We start from the raw sequence: 15,216 nt of genomic DNA on the forward strand, positions 1-15,216 counted from the left end.
TTACTCAAAGTATCTTGATTTGTGTCTTTTTTTTTTTTTTTTTTGCGGTACGCGGGCCTCTCACTGTTGTGGCCTCTCCCATTGCGGAGCACAGGCTCCAGACGTGCAGGCACAGCGGCCGTGGCTCACAGGCCCAGCCGCTCCACGGCATGTAGGATCTTACCGGACCGGGGCACGAACCCGTGTCCCCTGCATCGGCAGGCGGACTCTCAACCACTGCGCCACCAGGGAAGCCCTGTGTCTCTTTTTCATAAAGACTTAGAAGAAACTTAACTACAACATCTCTTTCATATCCAATAAAGCCAACAATGCTATCATCTAATAGCCCTTCTATGTTCAAATTTCTTAAAAACTTCCCTTTATATTTGGATCGTTTATATTCGGATCCAAACAAGATCCACACATTGAATGTAGTCAATATTGATATTTCTCCTTTAATCTGTAACAAAATGATGTAAAAACAAGGCTTCTCTAATCTGTAACAAGTACCCCTCTTTTATTTTTTTTTAACCTCTTCATATCATTTATCCCCGGGAAAAACCAACACATTTGACCTATAGAATCTTTCACACTTGTGCATTTAGCATTTCTTGTGGTGGTCTTTAACATGTTTTGCTCTCTCTTCTATATTGCTTGCAAATGGATAGCTAGACCTAGAGGTTTCATTCGATTCAGGGTTAGTTCTTTTGCAAGAATACTTCATTTGTGGTGTTGTGTTCTTTGAATCAAATCAGAAGTCACATATAATATCTGGTTGTCTCATGTATCATAATGTTGAAACTGATCAGTGGTTTCAGGTATTGTCAAACAAATCCATCCATTATAAAGTTCACCACCACCTTTTCTCTAATGGTTTTAGGATCTTGTGATGATCATTTTAGGTCCATCAGAGGTTGAAAAATAGTGATTTTTCTAATTTTATCCATTCTCCTGCTTTTATGATGTTTCCTGATGTATAGAAGTTTTACATTTTTAGGTAGTCAGGTTAACAATCTTACCTTTGGAACTCCAATGTATGTCTCTCCAATCCTGTGAAATTGCCAAAAGTTCTGCTAACTTCTCTCACTTTTAGTAGTACAGGCCCTCTTCTAGGTTCTTGGTCTCTCCCAGCTTCTCAAGAAATGACAAATGCCCTGAGGTTGAAAAGCTGCTGTAAAATGTCTGCTCAGAACTTTGCACCTCCCTTCATCCCAAGATCTTAACCCCTTGAGTCATGAGTACCTTCATAGTTCTCCAGTATCTTCCAAATACATTTTATCTGGCTTTTCTAGCCACTCTAAAATAGCTGGAGGTAAAGTCTATAATAAGTTCTCTTGATTAACCAGGATAGGTGAGGTAGAAAAACGTATGATACAGACTATATTTAATGCAAACATACTTCCTTTAAAATTGCACCCAGGGCGTCCCTGGTGGCGCAGTGGTTGAGACTCCGCCTGCCGATGCAGGGGACGCGGGATCGTGCCCCAGTCGGGGAGGATCCCACATGCCGCGGAGCAGCTGGGCCCATGAGCCATGGCCGCTGGGTCTGCGCATCCGGATCCTGTGCTCCGCAATGGAAGAGGCCACAACAGTCAGAGGCCCACGTACCGCAAAAAAAAAAAAAAAATTGCACCCAATTTCAGTTCTATTTCAGACTATATAGTTGAGACCAACCTTCCTGCTGAAAGTTATTCTATAAAGCTACATGAAATATAAAAACGTAATTGAAAAATCACCAAAGAAACAGCAAGATAGTGTGGAATTTTCAGAGAAAGATCTTGGCACATAAGGTGGCACAGGCCTAGGGAGGCTTTTCTGATCCTGAAGAGGTAGTTTAAAGACAAAGCAGCAATTTTGACAGCCTTGCTAGAGAGTAAAAGTAGGAGGCCAGGCCTGTCAAAGTGAGGTCCTCGTAAACCACCCCACATTGAGGACTACACCCACAGAGGTCCACCCTGAGAGTATGGGTGACCCAGAAGCAAACCAGCCTGCATACAGACTACAGCCTAACTATGAAACTGAAACTGAATTAAGGTGGTCCCAGGTTGCTAGTGCTGCTAGGTACCTGCAAGATGCAAACAAAATTCCTCTCTGGAGAAAAATAATATCATCATACCTTTCTAGTTATTTCTGAAAATAATTTTTCAAATCCAACAAAATTAAATAATTAAAGACAGGCACACAGGAAGAAAAGAACACATGAACAAGAATCCAAAAACAATGGACAAGAACAACAAAAAACCCCAAAACAGAGAGGTACTCAAGATAGTTCAAAAACTAGACAAATCCCTGGTGGCACAGTGGTTGAGAGTCCACCTGCCGATGCAGGGGACACGGGTTCGTGCCCAGGTCCGGGAAGATCCCTCATGCCGCGCAGCAGCTGGGCCCGTGAGCCATGGCTGCTGAGCCTGCGCGTCCGGAGCCTGTGCTCCGCAACGGGATAGGTCACAACAGTGAGAGGCCCGCGTACCGCAAAAAAAAAAAACAAAAAAAAACTAGACAAAAACTATAAAGTAACTAAGAGGGTCCCTTGTGAAGATGAAAGCCAAAATTTCATCAAGGAACTGAAAACTATAAAAAAAAAATGACCCTGTAGATGAGAAACAAACAAACAAACAAACAAAAAAAGCAGGAATTCTAGAACTAAAAAAAAACTGAAATTAAGAATTCAACAGATGGGTTTAACAGCTAATTAAACACAGTTGAAAAGGGATTTGATAAACTTGGAAGATATATTAGAAGAAACTATCCAGAATTCAACATGGAAAGTAAAAACAATGGAAAAATACAGAAGAATAGATAAGATACACAGAAATACAGTGAGAAAAAGCTAGAAAACCTATCTTCAATGCAATGAAAGGAAGAAAGGACCAACCTAGAATACTACACCAAGCTAAAATACTCTTCAGGAATAAAGGTAAAATAAAGCCCTTTTGACACACTGAAAGAATCTGTCACCGGTAAACCTGCTCTAAAGGACGCTCTTCAGGCAGATGGAAAATGATGCCAGGTGGAAGTCTAGAGATGTCAGAAGAAATAAAAAAACAATAAAAAATGATAAATACATGTGAAATTTTAAATTAACACTTATGATATAAAATAAGAATAGTATTATTGGGGTTTTATACATATATATACTGAAATTAAAATATAAAAAACAATAGTACATATGCCAGGAGAATGACAGACTTAAAGAGTTCTAAAGTCCTTGCGTTTTCCAGGAAAAGGAGGATAAAAATGTTAACATTCGACTTTAATAACTCAAAAAGGCATACCATAATTTCTAGGCCATCCACTAACGGAAGAATAAAAGACAGTATAGAATCTCCAAGTTATCAGAGGAGAAAAATTCATAGTAAAAAACACTTAACCCCCAAAAGGGCAAGACTGGAGAGAAAAGGAATATAGAATAGACAAAATAAATAAAAAGCACACAATAAGATGGTAGATTTAAACTCAAATATATCAGTAATTATATAATATGCAAATACATTAAATTCTACAAGTAAAAACCAAAGATTATCAGTTTTGAATTTTTTAGAAAGCTAAATGTTGTTACAAAAGACACATCTAAAACACAAGGATATAGGGATAACAGAGAGGCTAAAAGAAGAATAAGGAAAAAAAATGCCATGTTAACCTAACCAAAAGAATCAAATAGAGAGGGTGGGAGGGAGGCGCAAGCAGGAGGGGATATGGGGATATATGTATACATATAACTGATTCAATTTGTTATACAGCAGAAACTAACACAACATTGAAAAGCAATTATACTCCAATAAAGACGTTAAAAAAAGAAAATCAAATAGCTTCAATTTAAATACACTTTAGCGCAAAAAGCATTATTAGAGGTAAAGAGAATCATTTCATAATGATAAAATGTTTAATTTACCAGGAATACGTTACAATTTAAATTTACATGTACACAATAACATGGGAATGTAGAACAACATATAAAGCTTAAAATATAACACAGAAATTAACATAACTACAATGAAAAATAATAAATTCCAATCATAGGAAATTTTCACACACTTCTCTCGGTAAATCATAGGATAATCAGACAAAAATCCATGAATTACAAGTTTTCCCTCAAAGCACACTCTAAGCTTATGTATTTATGTACACTAGTAGAATGCTCGTAGCAGTATTATTCATAATAGACCTAAATTGAAAACAACCTATATGCCAATCAAGAGTAGAGAATAAATAAAATATTCATACAAGGGAATACTATGGAGCAATAAAAATGAAGAAACTACTACTACAGTCATAGAGATGAACTGACAATCACTGGCTGAGAGAAAGAAACCAACCCATAAAAATATATAAGGTATGATTCATTTATATAATGTTCAAAAACAGGTAAAACTAAACTGTAGTGATTACCCCCAAAAAAGCCAGGAAACCTGCTACATTTAGAGGAAAGGAAGCAGTATTATTGGGAGGGTATGTGAGAAAGGCTTTCAGGATGCTGGCAATATTCTATTTATTGACCTGGATGGCAGTTACATATGTATTAACGTTTTAATAATTTATTAAAGTGTAAATCATGTTTATGTACTTTTCTACATGTATTATTTCCACAACTAAAGAAAAATTGTTTTAACTTCTAGCTACATATTTGCCATACAGATATCACCCCAAAGGTAAGGAAAAAAAAGAAAACATAGTATAGTTTGTAAATGCGAATCAAGACGTAAAGTACTTGATGAACATAATAAAAGGTTTTAAATTGCTGAAATAGTCTGCATTTTCTATTTTTTAGTTGAGTTCTCTGTTTGAAAATATTAAAAACACCAGAATTGGCCAGGGATACAGTTCCAGTGCTTGCTTCCTCTTCTTCATTCCTGTCCTCAAAATGTCCCCATTATCCCAATCCTGGCTCTGAGGAAGAGAAAATCCACAGCCTTCTCCCTCCATCTGCCTTCCCTTAGCTATATGGCTACTGCTTTGCCCCGTGAGGGCCATTGCCACAGGAAGGGAGAGACATCCAATCTACCACGCAGGGGAGGATAACTGGTGAGAGCATGAGATGGTCTGTGCTCATGTATGAGGCAGTGTCCATGTATCAAAAAAAAAGACAGAAAGGTATGCCTTGTAAAATGGGGGTGATTCTTCAGATTCATAGTGATTTCAACTTTTTTCACAAATGCACTGATTTTTTTATACCAGTTAATCTGCACACTTACTACACAACTGAGAACTAACTATACTTTTGATTGATACCACATCTTTTGATTGGTACCAAAATCCTTGATACTGCCCTGAATGTAAATCCTTGGCTTTCTTATGATCCTGCTGAGTGTATATGCCCTCACATGGACGTCTATGCCTATATTCATTTCATACAAACGACTAAAGAAATATTGTTTAGCATCTTTTATTTAAGAGCATAAAAGAAAGGTGGACGTTCAATGACATATTTCCTCAAAACTCAAGATTTTAACAAGTATTTTGTGCGCACACACACACACACACACACATATACTAATGTATACTAACGTAGCAAAAGCAAAGGGCATGGGAAGTTAGAAGGAAATCCCCTTTTTCATTTCTTGAATATTTCTCTTTTAGTACATTTACACAGGTTCCTAAGGAATCAAACAATGATTTCACCTTCTCTACATAGAGACTAAAAATAACAGAATTGCTAGTCTCCTCAGTATATATATCCAAAAGAAAATAAAATGACCTTCAGAAATTCTTATGAAGAGTGAACTAAAGGGAAAGTCCTATGAGCAGAGAGACCTAGACACCTGAATGGAAATGACTGTCCTGTGAAAGATTCCCATGTGCTTGTTCATGTCCCTGTTTCCTGCTGATCAGAGGAAAGCAGGAGGTGGGAGGGGGAGGAGTAAAGTGGCAAGGGAAACCAGCTCTGGGGTCCAGCAAACACCTGAGATACCCAAAAGAGACAGGGTCAAAATGGTGTCAGGTTGGGATCACTGCATTTGCCCTTTCCCTCTCACCTATAAATTGGTCAAAAGTTACTTTGTTGCTTGCCAAGTACTATTCTATGAACTCAAATCACATGGCACAAAGATACACTATTGCATACCCTCAATACCCTCAATGTCTATGAGGGTTCATACTCAGACTCAAAGTACAGCAGGTGAGAGAGAAGTAATACTTCAGGGCTAAAAGATTCCCCCATTTTGGTTGACTTCTATTCTTTAGAAAAAGGATATATTCAAAAGCTTCAGAGACATGTCGACACAAGGTATATGGATTTCACCAGGCACAATTCATTAGAGTAGAAGAAGGAAATAAAAGCATCAAAACACTTAACGTACTGTCTGAAGAAAGATGACAAAAAGTGAAGAAACAATTGGGAGACAGGCTGGAACAAAGCGTCCTAATTCATTAAAAACAAAAACATTTCCCTTAATTTAGAAATCAAGAGGTTTAAGAACCTGGCATGGGACAGCCCTAGGCCAGTGGTTCTCAAATTATCTTTCAGAAAGCAAACTGGGTTCCTAAAGTTCTATGTTAACACCTGAGCATTTCAGCAGCCCCGACTTAAAGAGCCACAAGCAGGGCTGCACAGTATGTCCAGTCTACCACAGTGCTAGGACCAGTGACCAGTAATGACATGAGCAATTTCAGCCTCTTGCTTAACATTATATGACATTATTTCCCCTCCTAAGTTACCAGATTTCAGGATGGAAAAATAAACATTCTATAATTTAACCTGTGATATTCTGGTCCTCCATTTGCATTACTGTTGGTTGAATGACACTTTCACATCTCAAATGGTGGTTCCATCTAGAAACATCTTAGAACTCAACCTTTTAAAGATTTTCTGAAAAGTCTAAAAAGAATCCCTACTCAGCTGATATGATGAAGAATCTGGTACCTTTAAAGTTCTTTCAAAGTATACAACTGCCATGGATGAAAGAAAAAATATTTAGAAAATCATTTAGCCTTAATCATCGTTTTCTTTCATGGCAAATATGAGGTAATCTATAAAGCCACGTGTGCAAATAAGAGTAGCCAGTGCCACATTTTGAATAGTGTGAGAAATTCTAAAACAGTTATTGTAAATTAATCATGAGCACTGAAGTAATTACCAAGGTCCTACCATCTATACCTTCTAAACCAGTGCAGTGTGTAACACCTAGGATGACAAACGTGAAAATAACAAGAGTGATATAGAGCTTTAAAGCTCTTTTAAAAATCATTTAGCAAAATGAAATCTTGTGTAAAAGTTCTACATACAAAATGGACAGACCAATGCAAATCATATATCTGATAAGGGATTAATATCCAGAATATACAAAGAACTATAACTCAATGACAAAAAAACAAATGACCCAGTTTTTAAAAAATGGGAAAAGGGCTTGAACAGACATCTCTCCAAAGATATACAAATGGCCAATAAATACATAAAAAGAAGTTCAACATCACTAATCATTAGGGAAATGCAAATCAAACCACAATGAGAGGGCTTCCCTGGTGGCGCAGTGGTTGAGAGTCCGCCTGCCGATGCAGGGGACCCGGGTTCGTGCCCTGGTCTGGGAACATCCCACGTGCCGCGGAGCGGCTGGGCCCGTGAGCCATGGCCGCTGAGTCTGCGTGTCCGGAGCCTGTGCTCCGCAACGGGAGAGGCCACAACAGTGAGAGGCCCGCATACCGCAAAAAAAAAAAACCACAATGAGATACTACTTTATACCCATTAGGCTGGCTATCATCAAAAAACACAAAAAATAGCAAGTGTTGGTGAGGATGTGGAGAAACTGGAACCTCAACTGCTGGCGGGCATGCAAAAGAGTATAGCTACTGTGGAAAATGGTATGGTGGTTCCTTTAAAATAATTAAACATTGAATTATCATATGATACACTTCTATGTACATACCCCAAATAATTGAAAGTTGGGCTTCCCTAGTGGCACAGTGATTAAGAATCCACCTGCCAATGCAAGGGACATGGGTTTGAGCCCTGGTCCAGGAAGATCCCACATGCCGTGGAGCAACTAAGCCCGTGTGCCACAACTACTGAGACTGCGCTCTAGGGCCCACAAGCCACAACTATTGAAGCCCGTGTGCCCTAGAGCCCGTGCTCTGCAACAAGAAAGGCCACCACAATGAGAAGCCTGCACGCCATAACGAAGAGTAGCACCCGCTCACCGCAACTAGAGAAAACACGTATACAGCAACAAAGAGCCAACGCAGCCAAAAATAAATAAATTAATTAAAAAAAAAAAAGAAAGTAGGGACTCAAACAGATAATTTGTTTCCCCATATTCATAGCAGCATTCACAGTAGCCAAAAGGTAGAAACAACCCAAATGTTCATCAACAGATGGATAAACACAATGAATATATGCAGACAGTGGACTATTACTCAGTCATAAAAAGGAAGGAAATTCTGATACATGGATGAACCTTGAAAACGTTATGCTAAGAGGAATAAGCCAGACACAAAAGGACAAATACTGTATGACTCCACTGATAGGAGATACCTAGAATGGTCAAACTCAGAGGCAGAAAATACAGTGGTGGTTGTCAGGGGCTGGGAGAAGTGGAGGAGGTGGGGATATATTGTTTAACGGGTAAAAAGTTTCCGTTGGGAAAATGAAAAAGTTCTGGAGATGAATGGTGGTGATGGTTGCACAAGAATGTGAATGTAATAATGCCACTTAACTGTATACTTTTAAATAATGGTTAAAATAGTAAATTTTATGGTATGTATATTTTACCACAATTAAAAAAGAAAGGATGGACCTGGGTGGGGTGGCTCCAGTCAAACCAGAGGCAGGACCTGGAGCACACCCTGGGTCTGAGCCATGCCCTCCCTGCCAAAGCCCCCTCCTCATAATGGTTCTATAAACACTGCTGGTTGCCCATCCAACAGCCTAACTCCTCTACTGCTTCTTTTTTAACAGAATCAGTTTTGTCCAGGAATCTCACAGCCACTGAGTCTTGGGGGAGGCTGGGATATTCCCAAATGCCAGGGGTGAATCTTGATTAATGAAGACCAGTGGATCTCAAACATTTTGTTCTCAGGCCCCCTTTATACTCATACACGTTATTGAGGACATTACTGACAGCTTTTGTTTAAGTGAGTTATATTTATCAATATTTGCCACGTTAGAAATTAAAACTGAGAAAATTTAAAACCCAAGAATATATTCTATTAGTTGCCAGAGCAATGACGTCATCATATATCATGTAACCTCTTAACAACTCCACTGTAGACTAGTGAGAAAATTAGACTAGTAAAAAACACAAACGATGTTTTAGCATTATTATGAAAATAGTTTTGCTCTTGTGAATCTCCTGAAAGAGTCTCAGAGATACCCAATGCCACATTTTGAGAATGGCTGGTGCAGACCAGTCATGGTATTTCCATTTGTCTTCCAACTAACTGTAGGAATGGGCAATGTTATGCAACTCTGGACAATAAGAACTTCAGCTGGAGGATTATTGAGAGAGTTTTTCTCAATCTTAAATAAATTCACTTTTTTCCATATTAGACACTGTAGTCTTCATGTGACACAAAATAACAGCAGTAGTTACCTTGGGAATCAAGCAAGTAAGCCTGAGGGGACTGGCCAACATGCTGCAAATAGCAAAGCAGAAAGATGGACCAGGCTCTTCTCACTAGCACAGCTGAGGGAATGAAGGAGCCAATCTTGAAATTTTCCTTTTGGCTTAAGTCACCTTTCATTGGGTTTTCTTACAGTCAAATGTGTCCTAGCTGGCACATCTCCTCAGAACCTAGTTTGCTGAACACATTCTGAAAAACACCATTGTGTACGTAGCTGGCACACAGTAGAAGCTCAATAAATATTTGTTGAACAAATGTGTGAATAAATAAGTAAACAAACAAATCCACTAAGGCTGTTGTAAAGGAGAGACTAAGATAAAATTTTGACTGATTTTGTGTTGAAAGAACGCTGTGTAGCTCCCAGATTGTCAACATTTAAAACAACACTCATTATAAACCTCATAGTATCAAAAATGGCTGCATACTGTACCTGTCAGGGGGGCCAAGAGAGTTAGAAATTGCTTCCTTTTAGTCTGCACAATCTCCAAGCCAGAGGTATGAGAGGTAAGTCTACACATGCCAAATACAGACCATAACCTACTCAAAGTGGCAACCTGATAAAAAGCACTGGTTTTTATTTTTCCTCATTTCCCCTGAGCATGAGTCAACTGAAGTCACTTCTCCCATGAAATAAGCACCAAACATAGATTTATGGGACAGAATGCTAGAAAACACACTGTTTATGGAAGAAAGAAAAGAGACAAATCAAACACCTAGCCTCCAATCAATGTCACTAACTAGGGGCACAACCGTCTTGTCTGAAACTACTTAAAACCTCCATAAATATAATCAAATATAAAGTTAAGAAATTTATGCTCAACTATGCCTAAACTTGACAATATTCCTCCTCTTCCTTACTGAAAACCTGATACCAGTATTTTTAATTTACTTTAATGTTTCTTTGCTTCATTACTTTAAGTAGAAGTGATCAATCTGTCTTTTTGTTTGTAGCGTTCTAAAAAAATTCACAATAAAATATTCTTGTTCCCATAAAGCACTTATGAGAGAAACAAGTGATATTTTTTTTCCCCTAAAAACAATGAGGTTTTAAGAAAAGGTCCACTAGGAGGAGCTGGCTTTTTCTCTGTTGAGTCAGGAGTGTCTGGCCTCTGAGCTACTCTAACCAAAAGCACAGACCTGAAATTTGCAGATAATTTCAAACAAACCCCAATCATAAACAAAATCTGGGCCTAAGGAATCAGAGGAGGCAACTGCAATCCAGGTGCAGAGTATACACATTCTTCACTCAACTTCGCCAAGAATTAGGGAAGTTTAATCTAGCAGATAACTTTCTGGGGATTTACTGAGCTCCATTCTCCCACCCATGTCCCTAGCCACGTGGTGGGAAGTAGAGCTGCACCCTGGATCTGGCTTCCAAGTAGAAGCATCCCTTCATGAGTGGTTTACCTTTGAAGCTGCTCAGATAGAAACCCCTGACCTTGTTCTCCATCAGAGAACCAAAGACCTAGTATTGGGACTTGAAAAATACCAGTCTTCCCACATACATTCTGTTAGAAATAGTGGTTACTTACTTTCCTTGCATTCCTGTCCTCAATTCACTTAACTGACAGTAAGACTGTGAGCTTTCGGTGAGACCAGATAACAAAAATGGGCTGAGGAGCACAATAGATATAAAAATATTAGAAATCTTTTTGCCTACTTGGCTGCAAGTTATTTCTGCCTCTTTCCACCCTTAGTTCTACTCATAATTTATTACTAAATAAACAAAAACAAACAAAAAAATCCCACACATTTATTGGAAAACTACCATACGACAGGAACTCTAAAAACACTGCAAATAAAAGGATGGCAGGGGCTTCCCTGGTTGCGCAGTGCTTGAGAGTCTGCCTGCCAATTTAGGGGACACGGGTTCGTGCCCCGGTCTGGGAAGATCCCACATGCCGCGGAGTGGCTGGGTCCGTGAGCCATGGCCGCTGAGCCTGAGCGTCCAGGGCCTGTGCTCCACAACGGGAGAGGCCACAGCAGTGACAGGCCCGCGTACCGCAAAAAAATAAAAATAAAAAAAGATGGCAGTGTTACCTGCTCTCAAGCAACCCATGGCTAATGAGGAAATCAGGAACTGCAAACAGATAAAACATAATCCCTTCTGAGAAGGACTGGGAGAGATGGAAACACGGGGTGCTGCAGGGAGCATCAAGAAGGGGCACCTCGCCCAGGAAGAAACAGCAATCTCTCACTCTCCCATTCAAACACATTGTTTACGTTTTCACCTCTGTTCGGTTTTCAGCATCTAAAAGAAGTGCCACTTGGTGCCAAGACAAGCACAACTGCAGGCACTGACATCTTAAGACACTATTCAGTTAGAACTGTGGGCAGTTAGGTGTTTGGAAAGAACTGAATTCTTAAAATTACCATGAAAATGAAAAATAAGGGACTTCCCTGGTGGCGCAGTGGTTAAGACTCTTCCGTCTGCCAATGCAGGGGTTCGAGCCCTGATCTGGGAAGATCCCACATGCCGCAGAGCAACTAAGCCCATATGCCACAACTACTGAGCCTGTGCTCTAGAGCTTGCGAGCCACAACTACTGAGCCTGCGTGCCACAACTACTGAAGCCCCTGCGCCTAGGGCCCGTGCTCCGCAACGAGAGAAGCCACCGCAATGAAAAGCCCATGCAGTGCAACGAAGAGTAGCCCCTGCTTGCCGCAACTAGAGAAAGCCCGCGCACAGTGACGGAAACCCAACGCAGCCAAAAATAAATACATAAATTTATATATGTATAAAAAAATAAAAGGTGAAATCCTTGTAGAGAACTATGGCATCATGCTTAATCCCACGGATCTTTTTGGGGCTGCAAGCCTCTGAAGGAGGAGTTTAAATAAATGTATGCTAATGGTCACTGAAGTCACACAGAAAAGCATTTTTGTGGTTAGCTTTTAGTACTATGTAAAACCAAATATCTGACTTTGTTTCCTTTAAACCCTCAGCCCACGTGACCTCCAGTTAAGATGGCAAGTAAATTCACTCTTTGATGGATCCCCTCTACTCCAAACACAGTAACGAGAGAGGAAACAAGAAGAGAAAACCAAGAGGATGCAGGCAAGCTCAAAAACAATATAAACATTTCTGTGAAATTGATATAGGGCAGAAACACAGTGAGGTAAATCCTCAAAGTTAAAGCCTTTAGCCCGCTAAGCTCAGGATCCAAAAACAGGCACTGAAACTGGAAGCATGAGACCTACACAATTTGGTGGCTAACCATAACCCACAAAGGACAGACTCAGACCTAGCATCATACTTGAAGGCAGGGTCAGAGGTGAAACTGGAGGAGGGTTCCTCCATTCCTGAAAGAAAGTTGGTTATCTCATATGGAGCTGTGGCCTAGGGAGGAGGGAGAACATAGACCGACCAGGAACTCAATGAAGCAGCCTGTGATTGCCCAAGTAACTGAAACACCACTGCAGTTCTAGACTGGGGCTCTGTGGAAGCCAGTCAGAGACAACTATAAATTGCTGAACAAGAAAAGACTGAGCAGAGAGGGAGAAAGATAGGTGGAAAATGAATGAATGAAAGCAATTAAAAAATATATCTCATTCAAAATAGGCCATTCAACCAAAATTCTAAAGTACATGAAGAAATCTAATGCCAATAAAGGCAACTAAAAGTCAGCCATCAAACCACTAATTCATTTCAGATGAAAGGAATATTATAAAATAGTCCAACAAAATAAGTATATTTAACTGAATTAAAGACTTAAATTTAATACCTGAAACCATAAAACTCCTAGAAGAAAACAAGCAATGAGCTCTTTGACATCAGTCTTTAGGAATTTTTTTTGATATGTCTCCTCAGGCAAGGGCAACAAAAGCAAAAATAAACAAAGGAGACCACATCAAACTAAAAACCTTTTGTACAGCAAAGGAAACTACCAATGAAACAAAAAGGCAACCTACTGAATGGAAGAAAACATTTGCAAATGATATATCCAGTAAGGGATTAATATCCAAAACATATAAGAAACTCATACAACTCAATATGTTAAAAAAAAAAAAAAAATCCAATTAAAAAATGAGCAAAAATGAGCAGAGGACCTGAATAGACATTTTTCCAGAGAAGACATACAGACAGGCATCAGGCACATGAAAAGATAGTCAGCATCACTAATCATCAGGGAAATGCAAATCAAAACCTGTCAAATGGCTATCGTCAAAAAAATAACAAAGAATAAACGTTAGCAAAGATGTGCAGAAAAAGGAACCCTAGTATGCTGTTGGTGGGAATGTAAATTGGTACAGCCACTACGGAAAACAGTATGGAGGTTCATCAAAAAATTAAAAATAAAACTATCATATGGTCCAGAAATTCCACTTCTGGGTATTTATCCCAAGAAAAGAAAAACACTAATTCAACAAGATATATGCAAACCAGTGTTCACTGCAGTTTTATTTCCAATAGTCAAGATATGGAAGCAACCCAGAAGTCCACTAATAGATAAATGGATAAAGATGTCACACACACACACATAAACACACACACACAATGGAATATTGCTTAGCCATATAAAAGTATGAAATCTTGCCATTCGCAACAACGTGGGTGGATCTAGAAGGTGTTATGCTAAATGAAATAAGTCAGACAGAAAAAGACAAATAACATGATTTCACTTACATGTGGAATCTTAAAAACAAATGAACAAACATAACAAAACAGAAAAAGACTCATAGATACATAGAAAAAAACAGTGGTTGCCAGAGAAGTGAAATGGGCAATACAGGTGAAAGGGACTAAGAGGTACTACCAACTTCCATTTATAAAATAAATAAGTCATGGGGATGTAATATACAGCACAGTGAATACAGTCAGTAATATTGTTATAACTCTGTATGGTGACAGATGGTAACTGGACTTACTGTGGTGATCATTTTGTAATGTACAAAAATATCAAATCACTATGTTGTACACCTGAAACTAATATAACATTGTAAGTAAATTATACTTCAATTATAAAAAAACAAAACGAAAAAGAAAAAACAAACCCACACAAACTAGAATATTAATTGTAAAAAGAAAATCTCAAAAGCTACCAGAAAGCACCCGGCACATCACTGGATCTGCTGGGTCACAAGGCTTAAGAAGAAAGCTGCTGGAGCTCCGGGTGAGCTCACTGAGACCGGACAGCCTGCCGAGACAATGGGGAATTAAGCAGCTCAGATCAGCACACCCAAGCTGATTCAGAAGTCCCACAAGAATTTTGCCTCTTCCCTTAACTGTTGGTGGATACAAAGTGAAGTGACCGTCTTTCATTTTAGAGACAACCCCAAGAAACTCCCTGAAAAAGCAGAACCTTAAATGTTTCCAGCAACTTCTAGCAACAAGAGATTTGTCCTCCCTGGAATGACAGTCTGGATTTAAATTTCTCTTCCTTGCCCACCACGCTTCTGCCAGCAGCATCAAACATGGACTTCCTTGGATGCCTTGTTCACCATCATGGTATCACAACCAACTTCAGACCAAGACTCATTATACAGCAAAAGAAGTGAGGCAAGGAGCTGATGCCAGCAGGGTTCACTGTCAGCTCTAGTTATTACTAGCTGCTATCTGAACTTGATGTTGTTTCATCATTTTTGCTTTAATAACCACAGTAAAATGAGTCTTGCTACTGTCAATATCCTCTTTCTCTCCTATCCAGCTTCAGCTATCTCAGTGAATACCACTATTTCTAGAACT

The 15,216-nt window shown here is 39.2% G+C and overlaps 1 protein-coding gene across 3 annotated transcripts in view; it reads right to left on the reverse strand.

Moving 5' to 3' along the window:
- The window catches only part of FANCC (FA complementation group C), a 275,783-nt gene that overhangs the window by 192,205 nt on the left and 68,362 nt on the right, over nucleotides 1-15,216 (reverse strand). The window contains exon 2 of one of the 3 annotated variants that reach the window (XM_032636445.1): nucleotides 999-1,133. The exons of the other annotated variants lie outside the window; for them this stretch is intronic. The gene's annotated coding sequence lies outside the window, so the exon portion shown is untranslated. The remainder of the gene's footprint in view (nucleotides 1-998; nucleotides 1,134-15,216) is intronic. 3 annotated transcript variants of the gene reach the window in all.

The sequence above is a fragment of the Phocoena sinus genome, chromosome 6, assembly GCF_008692025.1.
Source record: "Phocoena sinus isolate mPhoSin1 chromosome 6, mPhoSin1.pri, whole genome shotgun sequence".
Taxonomy (NCBI): Eukaryota; Metazoa; Chordata; class Mammalia; order Artiodactyla; family Phocoenidae; genus Phocoena; species Phocoena sinus.